The following is a 19,345-nucleotide window of genomic DNA, read 5'->3' as shown; positions in this document are numbered from 1 at the left end:
CACTGCTGTCTTATTTTAAGAAATCGCCACAGTCACCCCAGCCGTCGACATCGAGGCAAGACCCTCCACCAGCAAAAAGATCAGGGCTGGTTGAAGCTCGACGATGGTTAGAATATTTTTTGTAATAAAGTGTTTTTATATTAAGGTATATACACATTTTTTAGATATAATGCTATTGCACATTAAGATACCGTTGTACAGTGTAGGGGCGCCTGGGTGGCACAGCGGTTAAGCGTCTGCCTTCGGCTCAGGGCGTGATCCCGGCGTTATGGGATCGAGCCCCACATCAGGCTCCTCCTCTAGGAACCTGCTTCTTCCTCTCCCACTCCCCCTGCTTGTGCTCCCTCTCTCGCTGGCTGTCTCTATCTCTGTCGAATAAATAAATAAAATCTTAAAAAAAAAAGATACTGTTGTACAGTGTAAAGTTAACTTTTATATGCACTGGGAAGCCAAACAATTCCTTGCCTGGCTTTATTGAGATGTTCGCTTTACTGCAGTGGTAAACCTTCGATATTTCTGAGGTGTGTCTGTCATCTATAATCCATTGTGGGGATTCAGGCAAATCCTCCGGGTAGCTTTTTATGTCAAGAAGATGTGGTCTTTAGATTCCAGGCATTTGTGACATTGACTTGTTTCATTATATCCCCTTGGAGTTTCTCCACACACCTATTTAAAGAACACGGAGTTTGGTAGCATTTTGACTTAACATTTCTGTCTATGAGAAAACCTTTGTATTTGGAAAGTCTATGAAAATGATAAGATGAAACATTATCAGAAAACAGAGCTTTTGTTCATAAAAGCCCCCCAGATTGGACTGGTTAGGTTAAGATCAATAAGGCCCAAAGTGTATTCATTCAGTTTCTCGGAAGGGATTCTCTCCTTGGAGGAAAAAGCAGGTCGTCAGTTCCATCAAATTTAGATTTTCTTCTCTGGAATGTTTGCCTGAGGTTTGCAATGCAACATGCCATTTAGAAAATCAGAAGTTGTCCCACTTCCCTTTCCTCTGTGTCTACACCCCATGCACCCTCTGTTCTGGCTAGCAGAGTTCCAGACACAATTTCCTGCTGTGGCCCCGAGGCCATTTTCCCATGTCCTGCTCACACTGTTTTTCTCTTGTGAGTTCCTAAGTGGCCCTCCAGAATCTTGCCTGGGTTTGCAAGGGTCCTCACTGCTCTTCTCCCTCTCTCCTGTTTCACTCTTGGAAATATACTCAGTAGGTGTTTTCCTCGCTTACTTGGTTTAGTAACATTTAGTAACAAGTTTGCTCTTGTGTGTAAAAACCCGTGGGTTTTGCAGTGCAGCCCCTTCAGCTCCCCACAACACTTGTCCACTAATATCAGGCTTAACTGCCTACCTTTAATTGTCAGAGGTGTGATGTTCACTTTTAAAAATGCAATGAACCATTAAGATTTAATAAACAACTTAACCTCTATTAATGGGGATCTAAAATATACAACAGATTTAACGCCTTAACTTGCTTCTAAAACTTTCTCATAAAATGGGACAGTTAAGTATTACCTAGAAGAAATGACACCCACACAGGCCTCTTGCTCGATCCTGCTTCCCAGGGTTCTCTCCCTTCTGTTAGCAGTGACCTGATAAATTTATCATGAGGCTTAAGTGAGAGAGAGAAAAGGAAAAAGGCATTGCCATAGGAGCCGTCGAAAAAACCATATTTGTATTTATTTGTCCTCTGCAGAGGGGTCGTGGGCGGACACACTGGGCTGACATGTGCAGGCACACAGCTCCGCCAGGTCACAACTCACAAACCGTCAGAATTCCTCACTTCAATCCTCCCAGCTACTGCACCCCGTTGCATAGATTGTGCAACAGGTGAATTTTTGCCTCCGTCTCTGAAGGAAGAAGGGACTATACCTTGACAGTGACTCAATGCAGCCTATGATAATGGGATTCTTTTGATTATGGAGGAGGTATTGAGCTATGTAGGCTGTAACCAGGAACCAGGCTGTCTCCCATGCTAAGGAATCTTCTAAGGAAAAGGTGACTGGTAGAGCTTTATCAGCAGGGAAGAGAGACACGACAAAGAAAAACAGTTTTAATTAGGAAGGTAAGTCGGGGGGCAGTTGGGGAAGGATAGACCATGAAAGGGGGAGTGTGGGATCAGAAAGACATGGTCGCCTGGCAAGAGGTGACGAGGATCTGAACCTGCCCCTCTTAGTGACCACTCTGCTGGAAGTTCAGCCCCCCTGCCAGATGGGCTTTAACCCCTTCATGGCGAAAAGAAAGTCTGGGAAGAGAAAAACAGGCCAGGGAGAAAGTGAACAAGCATCCAGTGAACGGGCCTTGACCAATCCTCCTCCTTTGAACTGAATTCAATGAGTGAAACTCGAGAACCCGTGGAGTCTGAGACTGGCCTTTCCCCTTCTCTGCCTCTAGTCAATTTTTAATTTGCTGTCATCGATTAGCTGACAGGAGAAGAAAGATGTCTCTCAACAGCTGAAGCCGGCTGGTGGGGAAGGGCCTTGAGTCAGGGCCTTCGGAGTGGGCGGTGCTGCTGAACCGCCTGGGAGGTGAGCTTTGGCTCCGAGGGGTGCAAGAACCAACTTGCCGAAGCTTCCTTGCTCGTCGAGGCGCCTTTAAATAATCCACACCCGTACTTGTTTCATCTGCAGGCAGGAGAAAGTGAACACGGCCCCCAAAGGTCTCCTGTCTCAAATAAACACTGTAAATGCAGGCAAACTTGCCTTTGGACTTGAAGGGCCTCAGGCAGACAGACGGACAACTGTTGGCATCCTGCCACCAACAGGTTTGTCTTTCATTGTCTGTGTTGACTGTTCTTTGAGGCTGGCAGAAATAAAAACAAGGAGAACTACCTCTGACTATTCCAAAAGGAAAAGGTGGCCAGACTTTTATCTTGGGGGCATTATATGGTGCAAAAGAAGGGACGTTTTCCTCCCCAGCTGCCAGGAGACAGACAGAGAGGTGGCCTTTCCGTGGACGGATGCTCCTTATTCCATGCGTGTCAGGGCGGGCTGGTGATGGTTGTGGTGATGATTTAGTCAGCACAAAGCCCCGCCAATACTCACAGGCTTCTAGAGAGTGCCATAGCTGTCAGACCCGCTCGGCTAATAGTGTGGGCTTGTCAACAGTGTTTCAGGTTTCTCTCCGCCGCTTAAACCCCTTCCTTTCAGTACAGACAGCAAGACCATCTTGTTCAGGAGTTGACTAATGACCGTATGCACCCAAACCAACAGGCGTGAGGCAACTGATGCATTTGTAATCCCGTGTCTGACTGAACTCCAGTCTTCTCCTCTCCCAAGTGGTGAAACAGGAAGCAACATCCCGTCAGGAAGAACCAGAAGGTGCCATCCAGTAGCCTTGCCTCACGTCACGGATCGCCCTCAGTCAGAAATCTAGACGTGCAACTTTAGAGGGTGGGTCTCTGAAAGAATTTCAGAGCTTACGTGGAGATGAGGTGTGTTGCTCTCTGACGAGAACGAGGCTGACTGGAACACTGGAAATCTGGCTCTGACTGCTCTTCACAGGCAAGGGGCATCCTTTGTGGACCGAAGTTTCTGGAAGGTAGGCACCATTTCGCTGATGTTTTTACCATTTAAGAACTCTCAGACCACGTTGGCCTTGACTCTGTGTGTGTGTGTGTGTGTGTGTGTGTGTGTGAGAGAGAGAGAGAGAGAGAGAGAGAGAGAGAGAGAGAGAGAGAAAGAGATAGGGAGGGAGATGTCCAAAATGCTCATTTTGGGCCTACTGTTCAGGCAGAGATACAGAAAACAGAGATTTGAAGCCCATTGCTTGGTGAGTGTGACTTCAGAAGTGTTCGGTCGTGGAGAGCAAATGTTGAGGCCCGACTTCTCTGACCTGTAGCACTTGCTCTCTGGCGAGTGGAAGTGGATTCGTTGTCGGGCTAGGAAGGAAGGCTTGTTCAGCCCGTGGAATCACAGAAGGCCGAGCACGCAGCCGGCGCAGCCCGGTTTATGAGGAGGGAGAAATGAAAAGGGCGACCGCAGATGTCCAGACCCTGTCAGAATGTCTTACATGTGGAACAAGGCAGGACTTGCCCGCCTCACAGCGGCAGACTTTTCTCCGCTGGCTCTGTCTCGGGCGGGACCGTCCCCACGCGGCGTCCGGAAGACACGAGCCGATTCGTTCTACAACTGCCAGCCTCGGGTCGAGAAACATAATAGAACTTTCTTTTTTTTCTAACCAGTGTCCGTGTTTAGCCAGATGTTCTTCTATGCAATTTTATTCCCAGAAAAGCCTTACTCACGGGGCCAGGGAAAGAAACTTCTGGGACTCCCCAGAGGATACATACTCATTTAAATGAATAAGTATTCATTTATTCATTAACTAACCAAGTGCCTTCTATACCACGGGTGAGGGTTCTGACTTTAAACAGCCCCTTTTCATGACTCTTCCCCTACAAGCCTTTTTTTTTTTTTTTAAGGGGTTTCCACTTAAAATTTCATCAGTAGAATTTTCTGGACAAAGGGGCAAATTCGTTAAGGGGAAAATAGGTAATAATTGTATAGTCTTCCCTTTAAAACTATTTCTGCCTTTGCTAAAATAGTCAAATTAATTTCAAGATAATTCTGGGTTCGTAATAATCTACATAACTCTGGGTTAGTAATAATCTACATTTATTGAGTCCTTGCTGTGCATAAATGCATTTCCCATTTAATTCAGTGAGATAGAACTCGTGCAGTTTTCGGATGAGGACATTTGGGCTTAGTGAGAGGTATAGTGGCATAGTTGGGAAGTGAGAAAGCCCAAATTCTGTTGCCTTTCTGCACACAGAAATACGTGATCAGAGCCGTCTCTATTCTTATCCCATTCTCTCAGCCCTTCAGCGTCCTGGTCATGTGGAGGGGTTTCTGAACCCATTTTGATAGGTAAATATGTTAACTTGGTATCTTATAGCAAAAGACCAAAGGGTCAGTCCATAATTTGCTTCTCTTGGGGTGAAGGCATGGTGTGGTGGACAGAACAGGGTTAGTAAGGCAGATAGATCTAAATCTGAATCCCTGCTTTCTGCTTACTATTTGTGTGATCTTGGCAAGTCAGTGAAATTCTTCAAACCTCAGTTTCCTTATTTGTAAGCTAATGATTATAATGTTCATCCCACAGGGTTATTTGTTATAAGGAATAGAAAGAAAAGGCATGCAAAATGCCTTCTGCATGATTGACAAATGGTAGGCTTTCGTTATATAGTATTCATTTCTCCAATTATTTGCTGATCCTATTCTGGGCTCAGGGGTAACAGCAGTGATCAGGGGAGATAAGACTCGGTCCTCATGGGGCTGACTGGTGGTGTTTTGGTCTAGCATAGTGTCACTTACTTTCTTTGAAAATCAGGCTGTGATTATTGAGATCCTCTATGGTGATGCTGATCTGGCTTTGACACAGTCTTTGAAAAAGAGCAGTAAGCATCCTATGTTAGGAGTCCCCCAAATCATAGCAAAATCAGGCAAAAAGCAAGAACATCAGATACCTCTTTAGCAAGGGTCAGTTTGTTGCGCTAATCATTGCACAGTTATAGGAAAGATATGCTTTTTGTGTGCCTTCACTCACACACACACACACACACACACACACACACACACAGAGTTCATTTGAATTTTCTTAGGCCCCCAAGGCACTGCCGGCAGGCTGTGCACGGGAGGAGGGTCTGGCTCCAAGGTCTCATAAAACACAGAGTGTAGTGTGGAAGCCATTCATTTACCCTGGGCTCCAGGCCATCTGTACAACAGCCTTGGGCTTCCAAGGCCTCCCCAATGTGAATTTAGGGATGTAGTCCAAAGATTCAACCGGAGATAATACACCTTTATAAAGATGGATTTGGACAAGAGCAATTGACTTATTTACTGGCTAAAAGCCTATAGTCAAGTTCATCAAATGGGCTAGTTGGCATCAAGAATGGTGTTTTGGCAATCTGTCCCTAATTTTGAATCCTGATGAACTGCAGATTATGGCAGAGAGATTAGAGGAACAGAGGGGAGTTCCCTTTGGAATCAAATGCGGGTCTCCCTTCTCTTAGAAACACCTGCACACCCAGTACACCAACCTTATTGGTCCTACATGGCCCAGGTTTGTTGTTTTATTTATTTGGTGGACCCAGAATGATTGAACACATCTTTGGGACAGCCCTAGACAGACCAGACAATTGGCACTATGAAGGAAGTCTTTCTAAAGTAACAAGACTTATTTTCCTAAGCCCTATGCAACAATCAATCTCATCATTTTATGGGTCCTACTATGTGTATTGCCTTAAAATTGCATCTTGAAGATAGTTTTTTAAATGATGAAAACATAAACCAAGCTAAAAACCCAATTAAAATAAATTAGGGCTTAGTATAAAACACTCGAATAGCAAGTGAATGGGGGTATTAAGAATCTTTGACCTTGTACAACACTTTACCAGCCAAAATTCTCCACAGGGCTTTCTGTTGATGGTAGACAGATGTTTGATTGTAAATAAACTTCAGCAATCACTGTGTTTTTAAAACAGTTATTCCCAAATTTCATTATTATTATAACTTAAAGTCTGAGAAAGCACACTAATTTAGCTTGGGTGACCTTGAAACAAATTTCACCCTCCTAAGTATGAGAGTTCAAAATTTCGCAAGCTGTGAGTGTTCAAATTCCACTCAAATGTAAAGTTAAAGGGGTTTGGTTCATTTTAGTAACCATTTCTTCTTCTTCTTCTTCTTTTTTTTTTTTTTTTTTTTTTTTTTTTTTTTTTTTTTTGCTCACCTGGTCACTAGAGAGACTGTGGAGGGGTTCATGATGCATTTTTAAGGAAGGTAACTGAACACAGCAGAGGCCTAACACGTAGTTGGTGTTTGGTTTACAGAGGTTTCAATTCAATGGAGTTTCCCCTTTACTAATCTCCGAATTATATCTTTAGGAAAGCAAGAAATGGAGATATTTAATGAAAGTATCCCAATCTCTCTGTTTAGGATTGATACACACACACCCCACACAGTCTCTCTCTCACACACACATGCACTTCCTTGTGCTGGTGCACCGTATGAAAACAAACCCAAAAGATACATATATTGTGTGTGTGTGCAGCCAACGTTATTTCTTCTCCTGTCATAGATGGCTCTGTCTTCTTCCATCTTGTAGCTGTGCCTTCTGAAACATGCGACGTGTGGTCGCTAGGACTGGAGAAGGGAAAAATGAAAACAGGTCTCCAGCTTTTTAATTTTTTTTAATCGAGGTACAATTGATATAGAACACAATATGAGTTTCAGGTGTACAACATAATAATTCAACATTTGTATATGTTGTGAAATGACCACCAAATACATTTCTCCTTTCTCTCTTAATGGGAAAACTGTAAAACTCACAGCTAAGACATGTATTTAGGTTGTTTGAGGAGATTAAACACTACATTAAGGGGCTTAAAATCATTCTTATTTACTATCTCCATGTTCTAACAGAACTACTTGGTGAGGGAAAGTCATGTGCCGTGATCCGTTTTTCTCCATAGAGTTCTTGTATGCAAGAACAAGGTCTATTTCTGTTATTTTGATTCCTTTGCCAGACATATTTTAGTGGAAAGTCAATAAATAGTTGTTGATTAGATTGACCTTGACATAGGCTGAACAATTAAATAATCATTTCAAGATTCAAGCAAACATTCTGAGAGCATTTTCTTCAATAACGAAGGTTACTTAACATCATTTAATAACTAAATTGGCTTTAATTTCTTCCCCTCAAATTTTGTTTTCTTGTTTGACATCCAATTAAAATTTGAAAAACTTAAAATCTGCTGATGCTAAACAAATTTCAAATTGTGCAGATTAACAATTTTCATTTGGAATGTTCACATCACGAACTCATCATCATAGTCTACTTTGGGTCAAAGTCACAGGCTTTATAATGAGCTCCTCCTGTTCCATCAGCCGTAACTGGCTTTCCCTGACTTGTTTCAAATGGAGATCTGCCTTGTGTGGAGGTCTGGTCTATCACCAATTGTGTAAAACTTCAGAACATTTCTAGATGATGACTATAAAATAATATGCGAGCTGGATATTCCCAAGTAATTGCCTCATAGATGACACTATGGTAGTGGATTTCAAATTTTTCTTTCAGACCATCACTGATGGTAAGAAATAGTTTTTAGACCTCAATTTAGAAACACACACACACACACACACACAAACTGAAATAAAATTTCATGAAACAATACCTGGCACATATCGATGTTTTCTCTTCTATTCCATTCCTCTCTGCTCTATAAAATTTCTGGTCATAGCTACTGATAAATTTTGTGACTTCTTGGTAGTGGTTCTCAGTAATGGCTGAATGTAAGAATTAACTAGGGAACATAAAAAAAAATACTAAATGCAAACGGCATGGTTGACCAATGAAATGGACTAGAAATTCTAGAAATAAGCCTCCACATATTTGGACACTTGATTTACGATAACATTGATGCTATGCATATATAAATATGTATATAATATGTAATATAAAGATGGAAAAAAACCTGAATTTTGATTCTAACCTCAAAATTTATACACACTGAGGTGCCTGGATGGCTCAATTGCTTAAGTATCTGGCTCTTGGTTTTGACTCAGGTCATGATCTCAGGAGTATGAAATGGAGCCCCCCAGGGAGTCTGCTTGAGAGTCTCTCCCTTTCCCTCCTCCTCCCCCTCTGCCCCTCCCCCCAATCATGAGCATACGCTCCCTCTCTCTAAAATAAATAAATAAATAAAATCTTTTAAAAAATGTATACACATCTGAATGTTAATGTAGATGTGGCAGATAAAACTGACTGGTAAAACTATACTTTCTAGATCTGTGCTGTCCTAGTGGCAGCCACTAGCCCTTTGTTGCTCCTGAGTCCCTGAAACATGGCCAACCCACTAGAGATAGGTTTTAAGTGCAAAACGCACACAAGATTTCAAAACCTTACTGTAGAGAAAGAATTCAAAATGTCTCATTAATAATTTTTATATTGATTATGTGTTGAAATGATAATATTTTGGATATGTTGGGTTAAATAAAATGCATTATTAAAATGAATTTCACTTTTTTTAACTTTTTAAAATGCAACTACCAGAAAACTTTAAATTACGTATTTGGCTCCCACTGTTTTTCTATTGGACATCATCATTCTAGATGACAAAATAGGATAGATTAATGACCCTGGGGCTGGCAGTGATTTTTTTAAACAAAACGGAGAAAGTTCTAGTATATGGAAAAGATCTATAAATTTGACTATATTAAAACTAATAACTTCTTTCCATCAAAGCTTACCATTAAAAGAGTAAAAGACAAGCTGTAGAAGGGAAGGAGGCTTTGCCATACATATAAACAATGAGGAGTCATATCCAGAATAAAGAAACAAGTCCTTTAGAAAAGATAGGCCAACACAAGAGAAAATTGGGCAAGAGATTGAAACAGGTACTTCATAAAAGAACATATCCAATTGGCCAAAAAACATGAAACGTGCTCAACCTTGTCGGTCGTTAGGGGAATGCACATTAAAACCACAGTAAAGTCCCACTACACAGCCACCAGAGAGGCTAAAATTTAAAAGATAGATAGCAGGTGTGTTGGTGAGAATGTGAAGCACCTAGAACTCTCATACACAGATGTGGGCGTGTAAATTGGCACAACAGCTCTAGAAGACAGGTCAACAGGATCTATTAAACGAGAGTATACGTTACATTTGCATTGCTCTACAGAAATGCTTGCATACGTTTGCCAAAGACGTGCTCAAGAATGTTCACAGAGCTTAGCCTTATATGTTAGAGCCCCCAGGTCAGAACAGCCCAAATGTCCCTCAACAGGAGAATGGAAAAATAGATTGTGGTATAGTCATACCATGGAATACTTAACCCTAGCAACAGTGAGTCAGCTATGTACAGACATCAACCTGGATATGTCTCAATCGCAACTGTTGAGGGAAAGAATCTAGATGCAAAAGAATGCAGTCAGTGTGATTCTGTTCATGTGAAGTTCAAGCATGGGCACCATGAATCCGTGGTGTTCGAGGTTAGGCGAGGATAGTTGGAGAAAGTGGGGTAGTGACGGGGCAGAGACACAATGGAGGAGCTGGGGTGCTGGTAATACACCGTTTCTTGGTCTGGCTGCTGGTTATAACACAGTGTTTACTTTTGTGATTTGTTACTTTACTGTCTGCATGCTAGGCTTTAATAAATATGTTTGTTAAGCAACAATAACGATACCGATGCCAGGACGGCAGCTTCAGAGGTCCTGATTTAGGTGTTCTGAATCAGAGGAGAGCGTGGCTTAAAAATATTTTCCAGGTAATCCCCCGAGAGAGCCAGTGTTGAGAACCAGGGCACTGATGAGTCACAAGTGGCTCTTTCAAAAACCGTGTGCTGGGGCGCCTGGGTGGCACAGCGGTTAAGCGTCTGCCTTCGGCTCAGGGCGTGATCCCGGTGTTCTGGGATGGAGCCCCACATCAGGCTCCTCCACTATGAGCCTGCTTCTTCCTCTCCCACTCCCCTGCTGTGTTCCCTCTCTCGCTGGCTGCCTCTATCTCTGTCAAATAAATAAATAAAATCTTTAAAAAAAAATGTGTGCTGATAGAACTGTAATCACTACACGAGGCAGTGCTAAGCTCTTGTTGCCTTTACTGAACTTGCACTGACTTTGAGGACTTAATTCACACTGATGAATCTTAAAGACATAAGGAATCACAAAGTTAATGCCTTAGAAGCTGGACAGGTAACTGAAATGAGCAGTGGGCAGGGTGATGAAACTTGAGCCTCTCTTAAGGCCTGTGGGTCCTGTGATTACTGCCTGGTCTTTTGGGGGATTTTTTCCAAGTGAAGCTGTGAATCTGGACTTTTTTTGTGAAAATTCCTAAATTCTAGATGCCGGCTCAAATTATTTTAAAGCACTATGTGGTTCAAATGAAACTGATTGTTAGGCCCAGTTCAACCTACACCAAGTTCTGCCACTGGTTTGCAACTCTGACTTTAAGTTTTAGAACCAGAAGGAAACTTAGGGGTATCATTGTATAGTCTATTAATTATGTTTCCCTTTTTTGCTTCTGCAGGGATGTTGTGAAAGTAAAGGCAAAACTTTTACGCATATATAGACCGACATATATACACAGTACTTGAATTCCTTCGCAGAAAGCTACCCTTTATACTCAAGGTAATTACTGTTATTTTAATTTAATTTAATTTAATTTAATTTAATTTAATTTTATTTTATTTTATTTTATTTTATTTTATTTTATTTTATTTTATTTAACCTCTGCTGTGTTGTCTTAACTGTGATCTTGGAAAGTGACATCTGTGCCCCAAAGCTTTACTATTGTATGGTAATGTTTTGTGTTCTGGGGGAGGAGAGGTGTTTTGGGCAAGGGAAGTACAGCGTCATTCTCTATGATACACTGTACATCCATACTCTGTTCTTTTTGAGAGGAGAAATGTTGAGTGAAAGTTTCCTCTGACAGCATCAGGTGGCGAAGAGCTCTACAAGCTTAGCTGATATTTGCCGTGTCTGTGCTCTGATCTTGCCCCCCACCCTCTCCTTCCCATTTTCCCTGAGCCTCCTTTCTAGTTGGAAGGAAGAGTTGTCTCTGTCTGTCTGTCCTGCAGGTTTCCAGCTTCCAGTCTCTTCCCCTGTGAGAGATGAGCTTTCAAAAGCACAGGGCTTCAAAGTCATCAAAAGTGACAATCAGAAATGATGATTTGCATGGGGGGGAGTTACTCACAGCGCATGTACACAAATATGGATGAAAGGCAAAGTCAAGTACAGTAAAGAGAAGGAGCTTTGCTGCTCTCAGCGCCTAACTTTGGCTCTGGCTCTGTGTCATCTAGGCCAGGTCACTTGATCCCTCTAAACTTCTCTTTGCATATGGAAATTGGGGGCGTGACTAATTATTATTGTGATGAGGCTACAATGAGCGAATGCTGGTGAAAGAAATCGAGTACATTGTGATACCCCTGCTGGTTGTTAGTTATAGTGGCCTTGAACTTCTGTACGGGTCTGTGAAGAGGCAGTGCTATTATTCTCAGTTTACAGCTGTGAAAGCACAGCTGCTGGGCCTCTGAATCACGTCCCTGACACTTTTCCCTGCACCAACAGCGATCGCTGGCACGGGCCTTCGCCCCACCTCCCACCCAACCAACTCCCAGTGGATCCGTAGAGAATGCAGAAGGGGTTCATGACCAAGGCCCAACCCCACCCCTGACTTTTAGCCCATACTTTCTACACCTTCTTACCAAAAGTTGCACTAAACACAAACCCCACTGATCACAAATGTATTTCCCCGCCTACTTTCTAGGGAGGTGAGAGTCAATAGTGAATTAGTAGCCAGCTGGTGGGGGCCTGGGGGACAGGGAAGCATGAGGAAGCCGGAAGGAATAGACTACTTTCTGCAGACAAAAGAGGCGCTTTCTCTGGGGAAGAGTGGTTCAGCTGGATGGTCGGAAGTTACCTGAGGATTTCTGTCTCAGTCATGCTACCAGCCCCTCTGGTGGCTTCTCAGCCTGAATCCATCTTTGGCTTCCAGTATTCCTGGGACTTCTAGAGTTGCAGACCTATCCTGAGGCCCTGTGGACAGGCAGGTCCACCCCTCAAATTGGAGGGGCCCAAGGCAAGAGGACATGTGGAGTTATCTGGCCCTCCGCCTGGCCCTATCCCCCTTCCCAGCCCCAGAACTGTCCTGCTTGGCTAGAAGCCCAGTGCACGTGTGTGCAGACACTTTTGTGTATGTGTTCAAGTGTGAGGGTCTTCGTCTCCGCCCCAGCAGTCTCCTGGCGGCCATCCTTAGGTCTCAGGGATACTGTGCTGTCCCATTTCAGAGGACAGACCCAGGGAAGGGTCCATGCAGGTCTTGGAAGTGGACTTAAAGGGGTTTAGACAGGGAATTCTAGGGTCCTGGGTGCCCCCTGGCAAGTCTGGAGAGGGGGTATGGTGTGTGGGTGGGCATGTAGCCTTAGGTCGATGGACTCCTCGGCCAGTGGGACAGGGGTACGGCTAGCAGAAGGCCAGAGTGCGGTCTTTTCAAACAAGGCCAGGGTGGAAGGGTGGGGCTGAAGCTCAGCGCCTTGGTACACAGTTGGTGCGTAATGATATCACTGACTGATGCCTGACAGAGCCACAGAGGCTGAGCAGTTTCAGAATTGCTGTGGCATATGTAGATGGGACTCCTCTTCTACCACCACGCCCTGGAAACTTCCACCTGACAGCATGGCGGGGCCGAAATCGCTCAGATTTCGTAAGGTGGCAGCTGAGGAACATTCCCGCCCTCGTAAACTCACAGGAAGACAGATTTACTGAGAAACAGCTTTACCTGGCAGGGAAGAGAAGTATCCAGGCTCTCCCCCCGCCAAACAAAAGGACATCACTGAGGCTCCGCTAGGGATCTGTTGGTCCATTTTAAGAGACTCGACACAAGGCGAAGGCGGTCGATTTTCTGTATGTTTCAGACGATACTTGCACTTGGGATACTTGCTGTCGAATATTATGGGATCCTTCCGTTCACGTTCACGTTCTTTCAGAGCATGCCTTTCTTTCACAATGACCTTAAGACCTCCATATTGAAATCTCAGTAACGGGAATGACACAGAAAAGGAGCTCTGAATCCCCTCACACAGCACCGGGAGCCGGCCGCCTGGGTCGTCTCTGTTCCAGTCCCCCCTCTGCTCTTCTCTAGTTTCACACGTGGTCCTGTTTACCCTGATTCAGACCAGTCATTCCCGGTAGCACTTCTGCAACTATAATTCTTGGTGGAAAAATTTTGAGAAAAGAGCCCATAAATCTTAGCTTAAAGAGAAAAGACTTTAAAAAAGAAGACTTAGGAATGCGGAGACCCCAAATCAGGATCAATAGAGGAATAGCCAGAAAATCACATGGACACATGTTTGACCTTTGTCCCCCAGGGAAAAAGGAATTGGGCATGCACAAGATGTGACCTTGACAAAGGAAACTCTATATGTTAGCACAGTGTTTTCTCTCATTCATAGCATTGATTTGTATTGATAGACAGAAATCAGAGAGACTGAAATGAAGATTATATAAAAATGTATTGGAGAGAAAGTTAAGGGTACTCTCTTGGAAAGAATGTTTGTTTGAAATGTCTGGAAACCTAGGGAAATTTTTATTTATTTATTTATTTTTAGATTTTATTTACTTATTAGACAGAGAAAGGGAGGACAAGTGGGGGGAGGGACAAAGGAAGAGGGAGAAGGACAAGCAGACACCTCGAAGAGCACAGAACCTGACCAAGGCTCAGTCCCCAGGCTCCAAGGTCATGACCTGAGCTGAAGTCAGACACATAACCAACTGAGCCACCCAGGAGCCCCCAAATTTTTGTGTTTAAATAATATGTTACATTTTCATACACTATACCGAGGATTTTTTCCTTCCAGACATTTTTGCAGGCAAAATAGCTTTAAGTTTGAAGCCATGGGTTTAATCATTAGTCAAAAGCAGTACAATGAATAGATGAAATATTTCCCTGTATTCTAGATAGACTTTGCAGATGCCCTGCATAAGTCTCCGTCTCTCTTGATCTGTCTATCCGTCTTTGTCTCTCTCCTTATCTACTTAAAATCTGGGCGTTACACCTATGTTTTTTTTTTCTTTAAGGGGCTTCTTGCAGTAGATCGAGACTGGATAAGAATGACTCGTTCTGTTCAGTTTTGAGATCTTATGAATTATTTTCTTAGGGTGAACCAGTAGCAAGGAGTAGTGGCCATGGACAGAGGAAGCAGCTGTCCCAACCAAGGAAGGGAGATGACCCATCCCTCTTTATTCAAGGGAGCAAACAGTGGCTGTTCCAGCAGGTGCCTACCTGCCAGCCCCACACCAGCAGTTCTTGCCACAAGGAAACCTTGCCTTTTACCCTTTTAACTTTTTCTGTGATTTCAGAGTCAATGAACAAAGCTGTTGAGAATGAGCCATTGAGATTTTTTTCCTGCCCTCTACTATAGGCTCCCCCGCCCACTGCACCTCACCATCATCTGAAGATTACTAGAATCTTCGTCATCTCGTTCTTTTCCAAAGACTGCTTCATTCTGCGGGGGCAGCAGGCTGTGTGACCGGAAACCCTGCCTTTAACTATTACATAAGCATATATTTTTAAAACATTAAAATTTGGGGCGTGCTTCATCAGTGTGCCTTAGTAACCCCAAGTCCTTCCCTGAAAGTAACTCGGCCTCCTCCTCATCTGTGAGACGGATGTTCGAAATTCCTTCTTGATCAAGATGTGGGCCCACACCCTTCTGTAGGTTTTACTGTCTTTCGTAAAATGATTCCTTTGGTGATACTGCCATGTTGGGTTCCAGTGATTAAAGAAATCCTGCTGTCACTGAGGAAATGAGTTACCCTCTCAGGTGACACTCGTCCCTCAGAAAAGCTGCTGCCTTTCTGACACTTAGTTCAGGCAACTTTAATACTGACGAGTAGATTGTAGGAAATCAGTGAATGAGGGCTGAGTACTGGGCCACCTGCAAGTCCATTGATGAGGAAAGGTGAATAGTGACAGTCCTAACACCTACAGCACTCACTATGTGCCCCAAGTTACACAGAGTGATTTAGACACACGACCTTATTTAATCCCGACCTAGACTGTAGAGTAATTGAATATATTATCCCTATTTTACAGACAAGGAATTCAAGGCTTGGAAGAAGTCACGTGCTCTCCTAGCTCAGGTAGCTGGAAAGGGGTGACATTGGACATTCAGAGTCCCAACCCTTCTTCCTGGATACGTCAGTAGGCCTTGGGTTCCCACATGTTGTGTCCTAGAAATTCTACCCCACGGTGTTGTGGGGGGTGGTCTGGGTATCACCCCAGGTGAGTCTGATCATCCAAAAGGTCTGAACTAGATGACGCTGGGTAGTACGTCTCCAGGACTGTCCCCAGGTTTTCTGTTTAGGTTAGCCCAGTTTGTGTCCATGATGTGGGCTTCCCTTATTGAGAGAAGGATATGAAACCAGTTATCTTTTCCCTGCAGTGAAACATGTGGAGATTATGGGGAGACTGCACCTGTGAAGGAGTAGGGGTGCCCGTTACTCTCCCTTAGGGAATCTTTTTAAACTTAGCATTTAATCTTACTGTTTAAACCAGCCTGACATCGGATTCTTGCCCAGACCCAATAAGGTAAAGATGATAAGATAATGTGATTCCGTAACCTAGATCCAGCACTGTGCTGTGTTCCGGTATTTCTACATACCAAATAACTCTTCATCTGCCATAGGTCTTTGCGGAAGGTAGAATTAGCACCATGGAGCAACTGAGCCTGCAAAGAATTCAGACAGACTGAGTTGCCCAAGTTCAACGAGTTGGAGTTTTTTTCCCCTTAAGATTTATTTATTTTTTTTAGAGAGAGGGAGGCGGGATGGAGAGAGTAGGGGGAGGGGCAGAAGGAGAGGGAGAGAGAGAATCCCAAACACTCCCCACTGAGTGCGGAACCTGATGTGGGGCTCGATCTCATGACCCTGAGCCAAAATCAAGAGTCGGACACCGAACCAACTGAGCCACCCAGGGACCCCCCCCCCTCCCAAGTTCACTTAGTTTTAAGAGGCAGGACTGGAGCTCACACCGGGGCTTTCTGACTCTAAAGCAATAGCTCTTTCTCAAGTTTTCTGGCTGTTTGAGGTGGTGTGTGAAGCACTGCATTCTTTTTTTTTTCTTTTTTCATTTTATTCATCAGTTACAGGCTTGCAGTATATATGGTGGTCTTGCTGACTCTTCTTACCTGGGACTAACTGGCAGGAAAGCTCCTGCAGCACCCTTCAGCCGTCCCCAGGAGGGCTTTGCAGATTCTAGGCCAATCCTCTTGTCTTGCAGATGGGAGAACTGAGGCAGAATCAGGGCCTCTCCTCAGGCTCCTCTGTGAGTGAGTCACCGTCAGCAGGTTCCCAGCCCCCTTGCTCTTGCATACATCACTCACTTGTGCCTGAGACTAATAACAGGGTAATTTGTGGACCAAGATGTATGACTCACCAGGCCAGGGAGGAGAGCTTGTGAGGAAGGACTTGGTGGAGAGGAGCTGCTGACATGATGCTAATTGGGTTAACATTTCTTTACATTGCAACAGCATTGCTTAGTTACCCAACTCTTAATTTACACTGTAGACTTCTAAATTTAACTAAAAAACAAACAAACAAACAAAAGAGGGGAGGGAATTCCGCCTTTGAAGGCAGACTTATGAACAGTTGATCCTGTGTGACTTTCTCATACAGTCCCTCCCAATCAGCTTGGATCTGTTCTCTTTGAACCCTAGGACTTACATCCTTCTAAGACTTATCTGTTCTGTAACTTTGCTTCACATCCTGCTGATGTCAGTGATACCTGTTTTTCTGCAAGTTCCTATCCATGTTGCCAGTCTAAGTAAACTTCCTTGGTCACTTACCTCTTTCTTGGCCTCGAGCTGGGCTTTGGCATTCTCTGTCAATTAGCGACTGGGACAGAGATACAACAGAGATGTGATAAAGGTGAAGGGGCTTCTGGAAGAATAACATTTGGCGAATGCTGCCTCCTTAAACTGCATTTTCTGTCTTATGTTTATTACCTTCGGGATGTAAAGTCAGTTTAAATCTATTTATTTTTTATTTATTTTTTTAGAGGGGCAGGAGGGGCAGAAAGAGGGAGAGAAAGAATCTCAAGCAGGCTCCCCCGCTCTGCTGAGTTTACAGCCCAAGACGGGGTTCGATCTCATGACTCTGAGATCGTGATCTGAGCTGAAACTAAGAGTCAGACCCTCAACTGAGCCACCCAGGTGTCCCTAAAGTCAGTTTATAGATAGACCTCAAGATCCTGTCTTTCTACTGACTACGGAAGCACACTTTATTTTCTCTGAAATTGTTAGAATAAAAAAGATTCTGGTAGTTAGCTTTCAGATGTATGAGAAGAAGGCTGGGAGAAGTTTTATATAGGTAACAAACTTGCCTTACTCAGCTATTAGTTTTTGTATAGGACATATTTGCATGAAGAAAATTACTCTTTCAAAATGTTAATGTAAAATAAATCACCTTAGTAACACTTTTTAGTAAGGGGCAACTGTGTGTGTATTGGGAAAACACCGGCTTCCCTGGATTTGCTTGGACAAGGCACCTGTATTTCCCTGTGACTGTTTCTTCATATCAATAGGACTGGACTGGATGATTGTACGATTTTTAGAACAAAATGTATCTTTGCTGACTTGAGTCATTAATAAGAAATCAATTATAAATTTTCCTAATATAGGATCAACAGTAACAAATTATCAACAGTAACAATAATTTAAAATTTTTCAGCACCAAGAATTTTACCCTTTTTTCGTGTTACCTTCGGTTTGCCTTTACACACACACACACACACACACAAATACACACACACTTAGATTTATATGTATAAAGTAGTATAATAATGAAATCTTATACTATCACATAATTAAAGAATAGATATAATTTTGAATTTTGGTTTTTTTTTTACATGTCTAAACACTTCCCATGTTGGTAAATATAATCTTAATATTACCCAAATGTTACTGCATAGAGTTAACATTTCAAAGTGTACTTAAACATTCCAGATTTTTAAAAAATCATTATTATGAACACTGAAGTATTATTTATTAACTATAGCCTAAACATATTTTTTGTCCAGTTTCACATATCTTCCGAAGTAGGCTTGAATATTTTAGTGACTCCTAAAATTTGTTACCCTAAGAGGTTCATTTATGCTGTTTTTAAATTGTTAGAGTTTAAACTATATCACAGTACTGTATATATATTTTTTAAATAACGTCTTTTGATTTAACAGGTGTCAGTTATAGAATTTTAGGACCTGAATGTTCATTTAGCTCCTCTCTTTGGAAGGGCAAATGGTATTAACAGTTTGACTCCAATTGATTATGTAACAGACATGTGATAAAGTAATTCACAAATATTTACTCACTTACTCATTTTAACAACCTTATCAGGGAGGTACAGTTATCACCTCTGTTGTATAGATGGAGAAACTGACGTTAAGTTAGTTGTCTGAGGGCAACTAATTGCAGAATGAGGCCTTAAACTCAGACAGTCTGGCTTCAAAATCCATGTGCTTGACCACTGTGCTATATACTGACTCCCTTACTGTTTGTACACTTAGGATAGGTCAACTTAGGGATGCTATTGGGAGCAGAACAGGTATCATGCCTGCTCTCCCTGCATCCTGAAGTCTGAGGAGGGGGCCGGATTTTAATCGAATCAACATACAAACATATAATTACAGATTTGATACAGGTTAGAAGGAAAAGAGCACGGAGTGATGGCAGTACTTGATTTAGATTTGGAGCAGTGGGGGAGTAGGGGCCACAGAAAGTCTTGATGGAGGTCTTAGGGAGGCCTAAGTTGAAGCTTGAAGGACAAGGAGGAGAGAGTTGGGTAACGATGGGTAA

The 19,345-nt window shown here is 43.0% G+C and overlaps 1 protein-coding gene across 1 annotated transcript in view; it reads left to right on the top strand.

Annotated features, from left to right (window-relative positions):
* The first annotated feature begins 3,049 nt into the window (after window positions 1-3,049).
* CERS3 (ceramide synthase 3) overlaps window positions 3,050-19,345 on the top strand; it is a 104,130-nt gene continuing 87,834 nt past the window's right edge. The window contains exons 1-2 of the mRNA XM_002922672.4: window positions 3,050-3,543; window positions 11,023-11,123. The gene's annotated coding sequence lies outside the window, so the exon portion shown is untranslated. The remainder of the gene's footprint in view (window positions 3,544-11,022; window positions 11,124-19,345) is intronic.

This window comes from Ailuropoda melanoleuca, chromosome 9, assembly GCF_002007445.2.
Source record: "Ailuropoda melanoleuca isolate Jingjing chromosome 9, ASM200744v2, whole genome shotgun sequence".
In the NCBI taxonomy this organism is placed as follows: Eukaryota; Metazoa; Chordata; class Mammalia; order Carnivora; family Ursidae; genus Ailuropoda; species Ailuropoda melanoleuca.
This window is presented reverse-complemented; position numbering and strand designations above follow the sequence as displayed.